The sequence below is a fragment of the Lutra lutra genome, chromosome 12, assembly GCF_902655055.1.
Source record: "Lutra lutra chromosome 12, mLutLut1.2, whole genome shotgun sequence".
Taxonomy (NCBI): Eukaryota; Metazoa; Chordata; class Mammalia; order Carnivora; family Mustelidae; genus Lutra; species Lutra lutra.
Window position 1 is genome coordinate 62,066,810 of NC_062289.1, and position 19,061 is coordinate 62,085,870.

Here is a 19,061-nt window from a genome sequence, read left to right on the forward strand (position 1 = left end):
ACCATGACCAGAGCAGAAGGCAGACGCCCAACCGACTGAGCCACCAAGGCTCCCCCAAAACCTCCGTTTTCTAAACCTCTTGGATTCAAATAACCAGAATAGAATATCTACACTTAACTTTTAGGAGAAGGACAGAACACACAGCTACCAGAGATTTAGCTAACCAAAAACGCCCAGGATCTGCCTTGGAGTTTGTATGGAAATGGCTCAGGGTCCAGACCTTCCACATTTGCTTCGTTTCTGGGAAGAGAACCCAAGATTGGACAGATGGCCCCCTCGTGGGAGTGCACCGCATTCTTTTTTTTTTTTTTTCTTTTAGATTTTATTTATTTGACAGAGATCACAAGTAGGCAGAGAGGCAGGCGGGGCGGGCGGGAGGGTGATGCAGGCTCCCTGCTGAGCAGAAAGCCGGATGTGGGGCTCCATCCTAGGGCCCTGAGATCATGACCTGAGCAGAAGGCAGAGGCTTAACCCACTGAGCCACTCAGGCGCCCTGAAGAGCACTGCATTCTTAAAAACAGAATTGCATTACATTCGGTATGTTCTATTTAATTACGCAGGAATGCTTTTAGAAAATTCTTAAAAACCAGAGCAATCTCAGAAATAAGCCTTAGGCTACAAACATTAACCAAAATAGCTCACTCATCAAATAGATCATCCATTGTGCCTTTTATTATACGGACCCAACACCATTAATTTCCTCCTACTCCTCGCAAAAGAGAAAAGGGATAATGATCAGGAGTTATAAATTATCCAGTCTGTCTCTCTAATTTTGTAATTTATGTGTCATAAAATTTACCATTTAAAATATATAATTCAGTGTTGTCCAGTATAGTCATAAAGCTGTGTAACCATCAACTTCAGAACCTTTTTTACCCCCCAAAGGAACCCCTTACTCATGCTTAATGAATTTTACAAGCAGTTAAAAGCCATTGCTCCACTTCCCCAACACCTGGCGACAACTGCTCTACTTTCTGTTTCTATGGATTTGCCTCTTCTGAACACATCATATAAATGGAGTCATAGAATATTTGGCCTTTTGTTTCTGGTTTCTTTCACTTTGCGTAATGTTTTCAAGGTTCACCCATGTTTTACGATGTATTAGTACTTCATTCTTTTTCATTGCCAAATAATATTCCATTTATTGATTGTACCACAATTTCTTTATCCATTCATTAGTTGATGGACATTTGAGTTCTATTTTTTTGCCATTATGAATAATGCTGTTATGAACATCTGTGTACAAAATCTTATATGAATGTACGCTTTTATGTGTTTTACATACTATATTATTAGTCTGAGTTCTCTAGAAAAACAATTTATCAGATATATATATGTCTGTGTGTGTGTATATATATGTGTGTGTGTGTATATATATATATATATATATATATATAAAATTGATTTACTGTAAGGCATTGGCTCATGTAATTATGGAGGCTCTGAGAAGCCTAAGATCTGCAGTCTGTAGCTGGAGTCTCAGGAAGGCCAAGGGTATAAGTTCCTGTTCAAGTCTAGTCTGAAGGCAAGAGAAGACTGATGTCCCAGGTCAAAGACAGTCAGGCAGAGATAGTGAATTGAGTCTTCCTGTTCCCTTCAGACCTTCAACTGATTGGATGAGGCCCATCCCCATTGGGGAGTGCAATTTGTTTGACTCAGACTATCAATTTATATGCTAATCTCATCCATATACACCTTCACAGACACACCCAGAATGATGTTAAACCTAATATCCGGGCATCTCAGGGCCCAGTCAAATTGACACATAAAATAAATCATCACAGATAAACACCTAGGAATTGGACTGTTGCATCGTATGGTAACTCTTTTAACTTTTTTGAAAAACTGCCAAACTGTTTTCCACAGGGTCTGTACCATTTTAGATGATCTCCAGTGAAGGGTGAGGGTTTCAGTTTCTCCACATCTTTGCTGTAGCCATCCTAGTGGGTGGAAATTGGTACCTCACTGTGGTCTGGATTTGCATTTCCCAAATGACTGATAATGTTGAGCATCTTTGCATATGTCTATTCAGATCCTGTGCCCATTTTTAATTTGGGTATTTATCTTTTTATTGGTAAATTTTAAAATTCTGGGGATGCCTGGGTTGCTCAGTCAGTTTAAGTGTCTACCTTCGGCTCAGGTCATGACCCCAGGGTCCTGGATCAAGTTCCACGTTGGGCTCCCTGCCCAGTTGGAGGCCTGCTTCTCCTTCTGCCTACTGCTCCCCCTGCTTGTGCTGTCTCTGTCACTCTTTCTCTGACACATAAATAAATAAAACCTTAAAAATTGGTTTTTAATTCTGCGTAATAGACCCTCTTGAGATATTTGATTTGCAAGTATTTTCTCCCATTCTATGAGTTGTCTCTTACTTTCTTGACAGAGTCCTTTGATGCACTTGAGTTTTTCATCTAAAATGAATCTTTAGGGGCATCTGGGTGGCTCAGTCAGTTAAGTGTCTGCCTTTGGCTCAGGTCATGATCCCAGGGTTCTGGGATCAAGCCCTGTGTTGGGATCCCTGCTTAGCGGGGACTCTACTTCTTCCTCTCCCATCTGCCTCTCTCCCACTCATGCTCTCTCTCTCAAATACATAAAAGCTTTAAAAACATAAATAAAATGAATCTTTAAATTGAGTGATGTAATTTCCCTCTTCTCCTCCCCTACAGAATATTTTTTTAAGGATATTATTTTAGAGAGAGAAAAAAAGTGAGAGAGTGAGAGTGAGCCTGTGATGGGAGAGAGGCATACAAGGAGAGGGAGAGAGAATCCTTAAGCCAACACCCCGTTTAGAGGGGACCCTGATCCGGGGCTCGATCCCAGGACCCTGAGATCATGACCTGAACTAAAACCAAGAGTCTGCCATTTAACTAACTGAGCCACTCAGGTGTCCCTCCCCTAACAGAATCTTGAGTCATACCCACATTGCAATAATACGAGTGCACTGTTTTGATCTTTATACCATAAGAAAATAGGTCCCTATGAATTCACAGAAATCTAGAAGCTTGTGTTTCCTTATAGCTCAGTACTGGGTTTTTGTTTTTGTTTTTTAAAAGATTTTATTTATTTATTTGACAGACAGAGGTCACAAATAGGCAGAGAGGCAGACAGAAAGAGAGGAAGAAGCAGGATCCCCACTGAGCAGAGAGCAGAGAGCCCGATGCGATGCGGGGCTCAATCCCAGGACCCTGGGATCATGACCTGAGCCAAAGGCAGAGGCTTTAACCCACTGAGGCACCCAGGCGCCCCACTACTGGGGTTTGAGGAACTTTAAATCAGCTTACAGGCCAAGGGTCCCCGCTCTCATTTGGGTTGTACCACTATTAAGGACATCTTATTTACTATCCTTCATTGCACATGTTGTTTACTACTTTTATTGTTTTATAAACAATATAGGTTAGCAATACTTTGGGTAAGGTAGACTTGTGTGGGCCAACTTGAGAAATACATTTAGAGCACTATTCCTGTGGTGAAGTGTTTGGAGTTTTAAATAAGCACATGATAAAAACGCACAATCCATAAACAATTTGGGAACTACCTGCATATGATTCCATGACTTATCTCAGTCATACAACTTGGTAGATTTTGAGCATTAAATTTCCATATCTTACAATACGTATTTATTCTTAAGAAATAAAGTCTTAAATAACTGCCAAAGGCAGAGATGGAGTAACTTGACAACAAGAGTTGAAACAACATCTTTTCCATTGAGAGAAAACATTTTTATATACCTAATATTTACTAGGGTTTTAAAATTTTTCATTGATAAATGGAATAGTTTCTTAATTATAAAATCAGTGCCTGCTTATTATAAAACATTTAGAAAATACAAAAGAGCAGAAAGAAGTAAATAATCCTTACAGCCAAAATTAAAAACCATTGACCCCTGGTGTAATTCTACCCAAATATTTATTTAAAAAAATATATGTGTGTGCGTATGTGTATATATATATACATATACATAGGTGCACATATATACATATATATACATTTTAAAAACAAAATTGACATTGTTTTGTATGTAGAATTTTATATTTTTAAAAAAATTCTCTAATTACATAAGTGATGAATATACTGTCACCAAAAAAATTTAAAGGATACAGATGTAAAATGCTTCCTCAGCTTGTCCTTCCCCCCATTCCACCTCCTCCCCAGAGAGCCCACCATGCAGGTTTGTCCAGTACCCTCTCAGACTTTCCTGTGCATTACCATTATGCAGAAATTTACTATGTCTAGCTTTCTATTAAAATATCCAGTAGAGGGAACTGTTAGACTGTTTCTTCTTTAATATGTAAATTATACCTCTTTTTGATTTACAAAAATCTAAGCAACTTAGATGTCATTTACACAATGCAGAATGGTATATCAATTTAGAAATGTATTATTCCTGCTGACTAGTTTCTAACCTAAATAAAAAATCTTAAATCTTATTTTCTCCCTTCAACTTTCTTGTTGGTTGGCTGGTTTTTGTTTCCTTTGACCTTGAAATTATGTGATTTTTAAAAAAGATTTTATTTATTTATTTGACAGCGAGAGCAGGAACACAAGCTGGGGGAGTGAGAGAGGGAGAAGCAGGCTTCCCGCCAAGCAGGGAGCCCAATGTGGGGCTCCATCCCAGGACCCTGGGATCATGACCTGAGCCAAAGGCAGACGCTTAACAACTGAGCCACCCAGGCAACCCAAATTTATGTGATTTTTAAAGGATACTTCTACTGGGTATATTTATGGGGGAAAAATCCTTTCTGTTGGCAGAAATATGATTGTTTTCTTTTCTTTTGAGAAGATAAATCAGATACAATACAAAAAGAGGTGCAGATGAAACTTTTGTTTAACGTGGCAGTAATTCCATTTAAGATCCTAAGTAGATTAGAATAATTGAATAGTGGCTGTATACATTTAGATACTCTGACAATGTTTTTTTTCCAAGATGAAAAATTCTCTGTATTTCAGTAATACTTTATGTAAATGATATTTATATTTTTTTAAATTTCACAGTAGATCTCAAGAGAACCTGACAAAACTTTCAAGCATATTCCAACTATTGTGCTGATGCTCTGTGTGGGGGGAGGGGTTGTTTTCACAGCTGTTGTTGATTTGCATATTAATTAAAATACCCTGAAAACGGTGGTTAGGCGATGAGGTGTCCTAGTTACGAGAACTTTCCAAATAACCTACTCTCCTTCAAATGCCAACACTTTTCATTTTTAAGCATAGGAAGGGAACGTTTCCAATGACTATTTTATTGTTCACTCAGCTTTCTAAATAGAGGGTTTGGAACCCAAGTTTTGTTACTTTGACTACATTGTATTTTTAATCCCTAGGTAGTCATCTCTGCGAACCTTGATTCATTTTTCAATCCTAGCCAGCTAGGCATATCTTCATAGTGCTAGTACATATCTTGTGCTTCATGAATATTTGACAAGAAAAAGAACGATCTGAGTGTCCCCCTCCTGCCATTTTGCATGTAACTAACAATTCCTGTCTCTGGTCTCAGCCGTTCATCCTGTGTCCCCTCGCCCCCGCCACCACTCCCATGATTCTCTCACCCCTACCTGCCCCTTCAACGTCATCTAATCTGTTTGTACAAAAACAAAATAGGCAAGCCTAATTCTTAAAATTGTAGTAAATAACAGTGACTTAACAGCCAGTGGAGCTCAGAATGAAAGCCTAAGGAACTTGACTTTGGAGCTTTCTTTCAGCCACTGCCTTCTTTAAAACACGGATTCATCCTTCTGAAATAATCGGCCTAAGACTGGAGCATTTTGTGAAATCCATGTGTAACGTACCTACAGTAGTACAAGGCTTATTTATAACAATGAAAACTTGAAAACAAATGAAATTGGAGATTGGTTAAATGTAGGGGCACCTGGGTGGCTCAGTCGTTAAGCGTCTGCCTTCAGCTCAGGTCATGATCCCAAGGGCCCTGGGATCGAGCCCCACATGGGGCTCCCTGCTCGGCGGCTAGCCTCCTTCTCCCTCTCCCTCTGCCCCTGCTTCTGTTCCCTCTCTCACTGTGTCTCTGTCAAATAAATAAATAAAATCTTAAAAAAAAAAAATGTAAAGTTGGGTGGGGCACCTGGGTGGCTCAGTGGGTTAAGCTTCTGCCTTCGGCTCAGGTCATGATCTCAGGATCCTGGGATGGAGCCACGCATCGGTCCCCGCATCGGGCTCTCTGCTCAGCAGGGAGTCTGCTCCCCCACCCCGCACCTGCCTGCCTCTCTGCCTACTTGTGATCTCTCTCTCTGTCAAATAAATAAATTAAATTAAATTAAAAATCTTAAAAAAAAATGTAAAGTTGGGGACATTTATAAGATAAATATCATGTACCCTTTAAAAATGGTCTTAGACAATAGTTCACAGTGACCTGATATGAAGAACAAAGGCAAAAGAAATTTAGGGAAAAAAAATTAAATCTCCTTACAACTTACAGCCCATTGGCAAGTCCTTGAGACAGGCAGAGTGACCTTCCCCTAGGAATTCAACTGTCTTGACGTTAATAATTTAACTTAACATAAGCCTGATCTCCAGGATCATTTCAGTCTCCTTTAACATATAAAAATTCCTTTGGAAACTTCCCTTATTTCTACCCCACCAAGATATATGTTAGCAATGATCTTCCAAGCATGTGGCCCACTGATATAAATCCAAAGGGACTCATGACTAAGGTTTTAGCAAAACAATAGTAAATAACCTTTTCCTAACAACAGCTGGCCCTCAGGGTCCAGGAAACCTTGTTTCCGAATTCCTTAGAGACTTCACTATCCCTAACCGACTTCCAACCTAAAAGGATATAATCAGTTACCTGTCACAACCCCAGCACAGCTCTTTCTGCCTGCAGGTCCTGTCCCTCTGCTTTAATAAAACCTCCCCGTTTGCACTGAAAACATCTTAAGAATTCTTTCCTGACCATTCGCTCCAAACTGCAACATTTTCACATCCTCCTACATGGAGAAACCCATGGGAATCTGTTGGAAATGATGTATCTATGAAATGAGTGTCTATTTTATCATTTATCTTGAATTTTGATGAACCTATATACATTTCTTTAACCACAAAAAAAGTTATGGAAGAATATTTAATGACTTAAAAACATGTTCACCTAACCATATGATTAAATAAATAGAGGGTTACAAGACACACTGTCATATAATCTCCATTTAGGGGGAGGAAAGATGTGTACATGCATAGCAAAAAGATGGGATTGCTATTTACCAAAATGTTAGGAGCAGTTATTTATGGGTGATTTTTAAAATATTCTTCTATTTGTTTACCCACAGAGCCTAATAGGGTTAACCTATTGTTCTTTTGAAATAAAGGGGAGAAAGGTTAATTCAGACTACTTTGACCTAGAGCACTTTAGTGTCTGAGCCAGTAGGGGGCGCCGTCAACACTAGGCACACAAGTTCAACCACTAGAAATCAACTTGATGTCATTGCTTCAATATTTTTCACTAAATAGCAGGAGTTACTTGTGCTTTCCATATTTCTTTTTTGAGTCGGGCTGTGGTATCCTCTTCATATTCAAAAGAAGGCAAAATTTTCCAAATTTAGTCTAGGAGAATTGATATTTCAAGGGAATAAAGCAGGCCAGTTTCAATTAAAGGGATAATAATTTAGGGGGAAATTTTGAAGTTAATGAGGTTGCCCAGGAAGCAGGTTGTAATGTAATCATAAATTAATTAACCTTTGGTAAAATGTCTCCAAGAAGAGAGTACGAGCCTGGAAGCACAGCAAATAGAACATGCTTTGTGTGTTTCTACTTATGAATAAGTCATTTTGGATCATTTGCATTGCAAATAGGGTTTAGAGTAGTTGATACTTATCAATATGTAATTGAAATGGTAGAGATTTTTTAAAAGTTCAATATTTAGTATCTTCAGTCTCAAGGCTTAAAATTCCATCTACATGTTGTTGGTTCTCAAATTTATATTTCCAACTCAGTTTCTCCCCTGAGCTCTAAATGTAAACATCTGATTGCCTACTCAGCATGGCAGATTCATGACATGTAGGAGATACCTTGTCTTCACTCTATCCAAAACCAAATTGCTACCGTCCTGGTCAAGCCTGTTCTTTACCATTCTTCCTTACCTCTGTTAACATCACTGGCTTCCTCCAGTTGCTCAGGCAAAAAACCTGGGCACCCTTCCTGTCTCTTGCCTTTCACAAATGCATGTCCTGTCATGAATCCCCCCATAGGCTCCCCTTTCACCTTATGTAGGATTGACCATGGCTCACCACCTTCACCATCCCCTGCTGTAAGTCCCCATCAACTTTTATCGGAGGAATTATCTCTGTCCCAACTCGCTTGTCTGTCCTCCATTCTCCTGCTGGGGATCCCCAAAGGCTAAACTCCAGTCTGAGTGGCCCCCTGGGAGGGAGACAGGGCAGAGAATGGTGGACAGTGGGCCTGCAGGCTCTAACAGGCACAGTGGGGCTGGTCACTTCATACTTCATACTTGGGTAACTTGACCCATTGAGTGGGACTTTCAACTTACAAAGTATTGTAGGAGAGGAAAAACAATTTTCCCTCTACTCTTCTAGGTTCCTGGCTGAGGAACACTCCTCCCAATAACAAAAGATTAACAAGACAAAAATAAACAAGTTAAATTGCGTATGAACATATGTGCATACAAGAGCACCACCTCGTATACCTTTTAGACAAAAAAAAAACAAACAATAAATTTGTGAAGAACTGACAAGATAAAGAGGGTTGTGCTAAGGCAAAACCCTTGTCTCACTGAAAGCAGAAGATAAATCTTCCATGTGAAAGAGAATCTTGCTATACCAAGAGGATAGAAAGCATACTTATCATCAGAGACAGGGACGATCAGAGTGTCCCTTTTGCACCAGCTGTTTCTCAAGTATGTTTAAATCAAAATAATCAATATGCCAAAGTGACATATTCCATATGCCAATATTTCGGAAATGACATATCCTGAACCCCAACAGACTCTTATTGCATTAGTTGTTTATAAAACGTAAATAGTACTATTCATTTGAGGGATACAACATCATTTCCCACTTAAAATGATGCTGAGTATATAGTAACATTACTGGACACATATGAGGTATTTAAATGTACTGTGGCACTGGGGAGAAGGGAGGAAGTTGGTAGAGAAAAGTGGGCTCGGTACCCAGTGATGACGAGGGAATTAATGGAGTCAGCTCTTTTACAAATTCATACCAGGGTGGTACAGGGACCTGCCAAGGAAGGAATCATGGTTGACATTCATGACATCCATTGCCAGAGCTAGAAAAATAAGTGTGTGTCCCATTGGTGGCAATGAGCAGGCAGCATCTGTCTGTGGGCAGAATATTTTTATTTAAAATAAGTGATGTGTGGGGGCACCTGGGTGGCTCAGTGGGTTAAGCCTCTGCCTTTGGCTCAGGTCACCGATCTCAGGGTCCTGGGATGGAGCCCCGCATCAGGCTCTCCGCTCCGTGGGGAGCCTCCTTCCCCCTCTCTCTCTGCCTGCCTCTCTGCCTACTTGTGATCTCTCTCTGTCAAATAAATAAAAATTTAAAAAATCTTTTAAAAAAATAAGTGACGTGTGCTTTCGTGTGAGCATGTGTGTGCATACACTCTCTTAGAGTTAAAATGTAAGATGATACACTTAACTGTTAGTATTTAGGCATTATTTTTCTTTTTCAAATTAAGTTTTTAATTTTAATTCCAGTTAACATACAGTGTTATATTAGTTTCAGGTGTACAATTTAGTGATTCAGCACTTCCATACAATACCCTGTGCTCATCATGACAATGCCCTCCTTAGTTCCCATCACCTATTTTCACCCATTCCCTCCACCTACCTCCCCTCTAATTGACCATCAGTTTGTTCTCTATAATTAAGAGTATGTTTCTTGATTTGTCTCTTTCTCTTTTCTTTCCCTTTGCTCATTTGTTTTCTTTCTGAAATTCTACATATGAGTGAAATCATCTGGTATTTGTCATTCTCTGACTGACTGACTGACTTATTTCACTTAGCATAATAGCATAATAGCATAATACTTAGCATAATACTTTGTAGTTCCATCCATGTCATTGCAAATAACAAGATTTTATTCTTTGTCATGGCTGAGTAACATTCCATATATACTATGGAATGTATACTATATACTATATATAGTATATTATACCACATCTTCTTTATCCATTCATCTACAGATGGACACTTGGGTTGAATTTATTTTTAATTAATTTATTTTATTGAATTTATTTTTGTGTATGGTGAAAACAAGTGGTCCAGTTTCATGCTTTTGCATATAGCTGACCAATTTTCCCGACACTATTTGTCAAAAAGACTTTTTCCATTGTATATGTTCTTTCCTCTTTTGTCAAAGATTAATTGACCATATAATCATGGGTTTATTTCCAGGTTTTCTATTCTGTTCCATTGATTTCTGTGTCTATTTTTATGCCAATACCACACTATTTTGATTACTACAATTTCTAGTACAACTTGAAGTCCGAAATCGTGATAATTCCAGTTTTTCTTTTCAAGATTGCCTTAGTTATTTGGGGTCTTTTGTGGTTCCATACAAATTTTAGGAGTTTTGTTCCAGTTCTGTGAAAAATGCTGTTGGTATTTTGATAGGGTTGCATTAAATCTGTAGATGGCTTTGGGTAGTATAGGCATTTTAACAATATTTGTTCTTCTAGTCCATGAGCATGGAGTGTTTTTCCATTTCTTTGTGTTTTCTTCAGTTTTTTTTTTTTTTATCAGTGTTTTATTGTTTTCAGAATATAGGTCTTTCGCCTCTTTGGTTAGGTTTATTTTTAGGTATTTTATTATCTTTGGTATAAATGTAAATGAGATTTTTTTTCTTAATTTCTTTCTGATGCTTCATTATTAATGTATAGAAATGCAAGAGATTTCTTTATGTTGATTTTGTATCTTGCCACTTTACTGAATTCATTTATCAGTTCTAGCAGGGTTTTTTTGGTGGAATCTTTAGGGTTTTCTCTACATAGTGTCTTGTCATCTGCAAATAGTGGAAGTTTTGCTTCTTTACCAATTTGGATGCCTTTTTTCTTTTGTTGTCTGATTGCTGTGGACTTCCAGTACTATGTCAAATAAAAGTGGTGGGAGTGGACATCCTTGTCTTGTTTCTGACCTCAGGGGAGGAGCTCTCAGTTTTTCTGCATTGATGTGATGTTTGTTGTGGGTTTTTCCTATAAGGCCTTCACTATGTTAAGGTATGTTCCCTCTAAACCTACTTTGTTGAAGATTTTTATCATGACTGGTGTTGTACTTTGTCAGATACTTTTTCTGTATCTACTAAAATGATCCTATGGGTTTTTTTTATCCTTTTTCTTATTGATGTGATGCATCATGTTGATTGATTTGTGAATCTAGAACCAGACTTGCATCCCAGGAATAAATACCACTTGATAGTGGTGAATGATTTTTTAATCTATCGTTGGATTCATTATCATCGTTTACTGGTATTTTGTTGGGGATTTTTGCATCTATGTTCTTCAGAGATATTGGCCTGTAGTTCTCGTTTTTGGTGGTGTCCTTATCTGGTTTTGTTAGCAGAATAAGGCTAGTCTCATAGAATGAATTTGAAAGTTTTCCTTCCTCTTCTATTTTTTTGGAATAGTTTGAGAAAAATGGGTATTAATTGGCTTTTAAATGTTTGAAAGAATTTTCCTGTGAAGCCTTCTGGTCCCAGACTTTTGTTTGTTGGGAGTTTTTTGGTTACTGACTCAATTTCATTGCTGGCAACCGGTCTGCTCAAATTTTCTATTTCTCCCTGTTTCTGTTTTGATAGGTTACATGTTTCTAGGAACTTAGCATTTAAACATATTTTAAGGTATTTTATACAGTTCTGAATGACCAGTGTTCCCAACTAAATTCTATCTGCTAAGTGACAGTTCTTCATTGAATATTTATTTGGGGGAAGTTAATTAGTGGTTCCTAGACTGAAGCCAAAACAGTGATCTCTTCCAACTCCTACTTCTTTCCACCCACAGCATGGTTTCCCACTTCCCTTCCAGTGTAAAATGATTCCTCCCAACATTGCTGTGACCAGCGTTTTCCAAACCAAACCACTGTTTTCTCTGTCGTGGCCTTTTTAAAAAACAAGTCAGGCAGGTGAGTTTCATAGAGAGAAATTCACTCTTAACGTTTCAATATCTCACTTTTCAGTATTTGACATTTTGAACATTTTTGGTCTTGAGACAAATTTGAAAATAGTAATTACTCAGTAAATATTTAAGGAGCACCATTATGTGCCAGACACTGTTCTAAACACTGCAGACACTTGCCCTCTTGGGAAACTGACATTCTAGATCGGCAATAAGTAAGAAGCATAGTAAAAATGTACTCTGCCTAACATGCTGAAAGGTGATAAGTACTATGAAAAAAGTAGATTAGTCTGGGAGATAGTCACCATTGCCAGATGATTTTTTTTTTTTAATGTTACTATCTTGCTCAGAAACATCTAATGCTTCCCTCAGTGTGTCACCCAAGCCTTTCTGTCTGCTCCCAGTCTACCCTCCTACCTTATTTGGTACCTGGGCAACTACAAAAACTCAGGCTTGGGCTCTCACTTTTTTCCACCACCCTTCCAGCTCCAAGCCATTGCTAAGATTGTCTCTTGACTCTTGTAATGTGTGTGGATGTGGCCTATAAAAAATGGTGGTCCACTCCCCAAAGTCTTTGGGACCTCTGCAGCACACAACCTGAGCCTACTGATCTCTGAACTTCCTGATATTTGTTCTCTGTCCCTGACATTCAGAGCCTTAATCAAGTCCCTCCTTGAATTGCTACTTAATGATTACTGAACGTGTGTAGGGATTATCTCCCTGTGCAGATTATTGACTCCTGGGGTGGGGAGGCAGGCATCATCCTCGGGATTCATCTCCACTGCTTTCTATGTACATGATAAGTCCTTAGAAAAATTCCTGTTGTTGAATGAATGAAGGGTACACTACTAAATAGAGACATTTGTATACAACTTTGGAGTTGATGGACCAGAACTCTTTCCCTGCTCTTGGAGGATGTAAACAAGGAAAGATGAGTGCCGATTTTTTCATTCTATCTCCCAAACACCAGTTTTCAATCTTTGCACAATTGTTTATAAAACTAATTTGACATAAAACGTAGCATTTTCAAGCCACTTATAATTTCTATGATTACTCTCTGGAAGCATCTGTAAAGGATTTTTTGGTTGCTTGCTTCTAAAATTGTAACTAATGTATGGCCTCCTTGGTTGTTAAGCAATTAGAATCTCATTCCGTCAAGTCCCTGTCGTGGCTGTCCGACAAGTCTCACTGAATTCAGTTTATCTTGCACAACCATACCCAGGGCCGTAACAAGAAACTCTGAATGCTGTTACAACTCAGATCTTGAGAAGCTCTTTCTCAAGAGGCAGTAAATGTCAACATCTTTGAGGACATTTCTTCCAGGAATTGCTTTTCAGTGACTATGCACATCAAGGATGGAGAGGAGAGACCACAAAAGGCAGTAGGTGTCTTGGCAAAATCGGTAGCCTGCTCTGCAGGAATCTAGGGTTTTGCATGAGGGAAACTTAGCCACAGCCACAGGTTTTAGTGACAGAGTGACAGCATCCTCTTGAAACTGCTTTGAACCTGAACACACAAACCAAAAATAATTAAAGAACCAATTGATGAGCTTTTTAAAAAAAGGTTAAAAATATCATTTGGAAGCCTCTTGGACAAAGAGTATACTACAGGGAAATACAGTGGTCTGCTCAATATTCTAAGTACAGGCAAACTTAGGGCTTTTGCAAATGATGTATGGAATCTTTGAGCCTTTGGATAACCTACAAACAAGGCCATGGACAGGGAAATCATGAAGAGACAGAGCTGTCCTTGGTGGCTTCTATTTCCATGTCTGATCTGTCAGCCTCCTTTTTTTCCTGGAAACTCCTATCTTCTTCTTCTTCTAGGTCTCAGGAAAACCCAGGATATTAGCCATGCTTTTACATGGAGTTGTTGCTTTTTGCAGGAGAATTCGGAGACAGGACTTTGGGACAAAACACGAAGCCTTGAACTTGGGCCTTCAGGGAAAGTCCTCATGCTAATGGCATGAGTGCTTCCCTGGTCAGGCTTTGGGTCTTTCTTCCCCTTTGCTCTGGGAGCACTAGCTTTGGACCTCCAGCCATAAGAGATGGTTCTCACTTCCTGAACTCTTTCAAATGCTTCCTCCCAGTGGGGAGTTTCCAGTCACAGTGGAGTTTGATGGAACAGAGAATGAGAATCCATACTCATGTATGGTGTTGGGAGAACAAAAGAGTCTAATGGAATTGATCATCAATTGCTGATTAAGATAGATATTCAAAAACGATTAGCCACCATGTAACTTTACACTTCAAAAAAGTGAAGCCCCATACTTCTGCCCTTGCACTCACTAAAAAAATGTGTTTGGCCCACTGCTAGGGACATGTGGTATTCCCAGGCTAAAACAAGCCCAAGATGGAACTCTGCAAGAGGAATAGCTTACCCAGTTTTGCCCACCCACCTTGTGCTCCAGAACCACAGGAGAATAGAGACCATATGCCAAATCCACACGGATGGATTCCTTAACTTGGGAGTGAACACATACAACAAGTAGATTTGTTAAGAATGATTGACTCCAAATTCAAGAATGACATTGCATGTAGCTTCCTGTATTTTAACTTTGGAATGTGTGTGTGTGTGTGTGTGTGTGTGTGTGTGTGTGTGTGTGTAGTGTAGTATGATATAGTATAATATAGTGTAATATAAATATGACTCTTTTCTTGTGAATGACAGAGCCTCAAAAGGGCTTAAACAGAATAAAAGCAATAATTTTTTGATTCAATAATAGTAGAGAGAAGCAGTTTTGCTTCAGGCATACTAATGCTGTCACCTGGGCTTGGTCCCTGTCCATTTGTTATCCCTGTTTTCTGCTATGTTGGACTTGCTCTTGATCAGTTCCTCTCTGGGGGGCATCCTAGCAACTCCAGGCTTACACCCAAGACTCATGTCCAGTGTACGTACTTCCCTTCTCCAAGGGGCCTACTCAACCTCTGGCCCCAAATTGAGGCCATATCCTGCACCAATGTCCATGTCTGGGATTGGCCAGGTAGTACCCTTGAGTCATGGGAAGTGGTAGCAATCAACCCCACCAAAATGCCTGCACGGAGGATGAAGAGTCATTCCAGGGATGACTGGCTGGCTCAGTCAGTAGAGTATTCAACTCTTGATCTTGGGGCTGTGAGTTTGAACCCCACGTTGGGTGTAGGGATTACGTTAAAAGACTAAAATCTTAAAAAAAAAAAAAAAGAGAGAGAGAGTCATACCAGAAAGAAGTGGTAAGCTGCTAAAGTGGCAAAGATAGGGGGGTCACCATATAATATAGCTCTAAGTGCCACTAAGAGGAGCTCTTCCTGGGATTTCCCCCTCTCCTGGATGAGGACACACGCAGCACTGGCCACCAGGTAACTTCAGAGGCTTTGACCTCGGGGTGAGTCAAGGCTGTGGACAGGCACACAGAACCAATCTAGAGCCCCATGTGTTAAGACAAAGCTATAATTAACTCGGATCCTGCCCTACAACCCTTCTGTAAGATAATATATTTCTCTTATTATTTAAGAAAGTTTGTGTCAAGTTTGTTGCTCACAATCAAAAAGGTAAAAGACAAAGGCACATTAATTTTTTAAAAGTTATATCTTTGATTTATCCCAAGTTTTCTGAACCTAACTATCAAGCCATGTCTCCTACATGGCAGGCTATTCTGGGATACTTTGCAAATTCTCCTGCTTTCCCTCAGCTCACCAATGGAAACATTTAGAGCAATCTTGGACTCTGAAAACAACTTGTGGGTATCTGAAATTATTCGATCAAAAGCTAAAAGCATGTAAATATTTTTGCAGTGGGGAGATCAGCTCACACCTCCTTAAATGAGCGACTTAGCATCAAGTGTGGAACTACCAGGTATGGTGTGCAGTAACTAGGACACATACGAAGTATAAAGCATCACCCACAAGGGCTTCTCAGAGTATTTCACCTGAATTTAAGTAACCCTTTAGATCTAAATCCTGATCTATGGGAAACATAGGGGATAGAGAAATAAGTTAAACATCTCCATGAGGAAACAGATGAAGCCAAAAGGCAGAACATTTTATAGGAGAAAGTTGTATTAGTCAGCTCAGGTGAGGTGAGATAGTACAGCCTGGAGGGCTAAAACAACAGACATTTATTTTCTCCCAGTTTGGGAGGCTGGAGGTCCAAGGTCAAAGTGCCAACAGGGTAGATTCCTGGTGAGGCCTCTCTTCCTAATTCAAAGATAATCACCTTCTTGCTGTGTCCTCACATGGCCTTTCCTGGACGGATGGGGGAAGGGGAGGGGTTTCATGTCTCTTCCTCTTATAAGAACACCAGTCCTATCCAATCAGGGCCCCACCCTTATGAACTCATTTCACCTTAATAACCCCCCTAAAGGCTCTGCCTCCAGATATAACTAGGGATTAGGGCATCAACACATGAGTTTTGGGGAGGCCCAATTCAGTCCACTAAACATTCATTGTTCAGTCTCTCCAACAAGTCAACAACGTTAACAAACAAAAAAGGTGAGGGGTACCTACAGACATAATAGCCAAATGCAATGTGGTCCTTGATCAGATCGTAGTTTAAACAAACTAGTTATAAAAGATATTTTGGGGACAAAATTGAAATTTGAGTATGGATTGGTTGTTAGATGTCATTAAGGAATTTTTAATCTTGTTTGATATTATAATGGTGTCGTGACTATGTAGGACATTTCTGCATTTTTTCAGAATTATGTAATGAAGCATTTAGGAGTACATGCATGATAGATGTGATTTATTCCACAGTGCTTTACAAACAGACATGGAAAATATGGAGGGAAATTCTCCTTTTCTAAGTTTATCTATTTTTTTAGTATTCTCTTCACCAAACATGGGGTTGAACCCAAGATCAAGAGTCATATGCTCTTCTGGCTGAGCCAGCCAGGTGCCCCAGGGGAAAAATAATTCTTAAATCTAGCTGATGGGTATATATTTATACATTTCTCTATACTCGACATTTCTTTTTTTTTTTTTTTAAGATTTTATTTATTTATTTGACAGACAGAGATCACAAGCAGGCAGAGAGGCAGGCAGAGAGAGAGGAGGAAGCAGGCTCCCTGCTGAGCAGAGAGCCCGATGCGGGGCTCGATCCCAGGACCCTGAGATCATGACCTGAGCCGAAGGCAGTGGTTAACCCACTGAGCCACCCAGGCGCCCCTCGACATTTCTATAACTTAAAAAAATACACACAATTCTTTTCAGAAATAATTTTCTTATAAAATGTTACCATATCATTTCTATATGAAATTCTGCTGAAATTATAAGATATCTTATATAGATTTAGTAATACTTTTACAATTGAACAACAGACATTAAACATTTGTTTTCTAAAGCGCTGAATCAAATTGCCACAAACTGGATGGCTAAAAACCACACAAATGTATCCCCTCACAGCTCTGGGGGTGGAAGTCCAAAAGGTGTGAGTGGGGTCATGTTCTCTCAGAAGGTTCTGGAGGAGGATCTTCCCCTGCTCTTCTAGCTTACGGTGGTGGCTTTCAGTCCTTGGTGTTCCTCAGTGTACAACCTCATCACTCCAGTCTGTCTCTGTCATCACATGGCCCCTCACCATGGGTGGGCCTCACCTCACCCTGTGTGTCTGTGTCTTTTCTTTTTGTAAGGACACCAGTCATACTGGACTAGGGGCCCAGCCACCAGTGTGACTGTATAACTTCACCTTCACTTCACCAATAACACGGCAGGGACCCTACTTCTAATTAAGTTTCTGGCAAGAATATGATTTTTTAAGAATATGATTTTAGTGGACATTACTCAACCCAGTACATCTTACCTCATGGGCTCTTGTATCTTACATCTTACATCTTACCTCATAGGTTCCTGGACCTATTTGGCCAGGTTGTTCCAGCAGGTCATTCCTGGTTATATTTAGAATTCCTGAAGGGCAAGTCTATCCCCAGAAACATTGAAACTAGATGTAAACTGATGGCTTAATGCAGGACCAGAGAGGCAACTTCTAGGTTTGTGTCAGGGGTATCATGAGGATAATCTCTGAGTACGCTTCTTTACCTCTTCATATCAGACCGTGTTTTATTTTTTAATTTTTCTTTTTTAATATTTGAGAGAGAGGGACAGCACGAGAGGGGGGTGGGTCAGAGGGATAAGCAGACTCCCCGCCGAGCAGGGAGCTGGATGCGGGACTTGATCCCGGAACTCCAGGATCATGACCTGAGCCTAAGGCAGTTCCTTAACCAACTGAGCCACCCAGGCACCCCAGACCGTGTTTTAAAACAAGGAAGTTTAGAGATTTCTATAACTTTGAAAAATGAAGTATTTTGGTTTTAGAATGTATTTGCTTAGCTGCTTGGAGAGGAATTAATATCATGTCATCCCTGGAACCAGGTAAGGCGGAGCAGATTACACATCACACAAATATTTGGTTTTAGGATCAGGAAAAATGTGTCCAATTGTGAAACTGAATAGGAAATGGTTTGTCCTCAAGTACATGAATGTCCTCTGTGAAATAAGATTGTGTGAGTCTATTCTTAGCCCATGATAATTAGAAAATTCTTTCCCTGGACTTGGCATTTGTCAATGACTTCCTCAGTTATTTATTTTATATCATATTTATATAGTCCTGGAATTTTATTTAATGCAAAGAATTATCTCTGGTTCCGTGTTAAGTCAAAGCTGAAGGATAACATGAACACACTGTCAGAAGTGTATATAGCTATGAGCAAACGTTCCTACCTCTTCCCATCTCATCCTCCCCAATGAGTTCCTCTCTATAGAGGAAACCACTGCTAACATTTTGTAGTCTCCCCTTTAAGACATTTACAGGGATATATAAAAATGACTTATATGTTTCTGTGTATGAGTGAATGTGTATAGTTGTTTACTTCCATAAAAGCTGAATTACATCATATATATTTTGGGACAACTTGGTATTTTTCTCCACCAAGCAATATATCATGAACAATGTTCCATCTCAGTATATAGTAAACCATCACGCATATATTACAGTTTATTTAACCC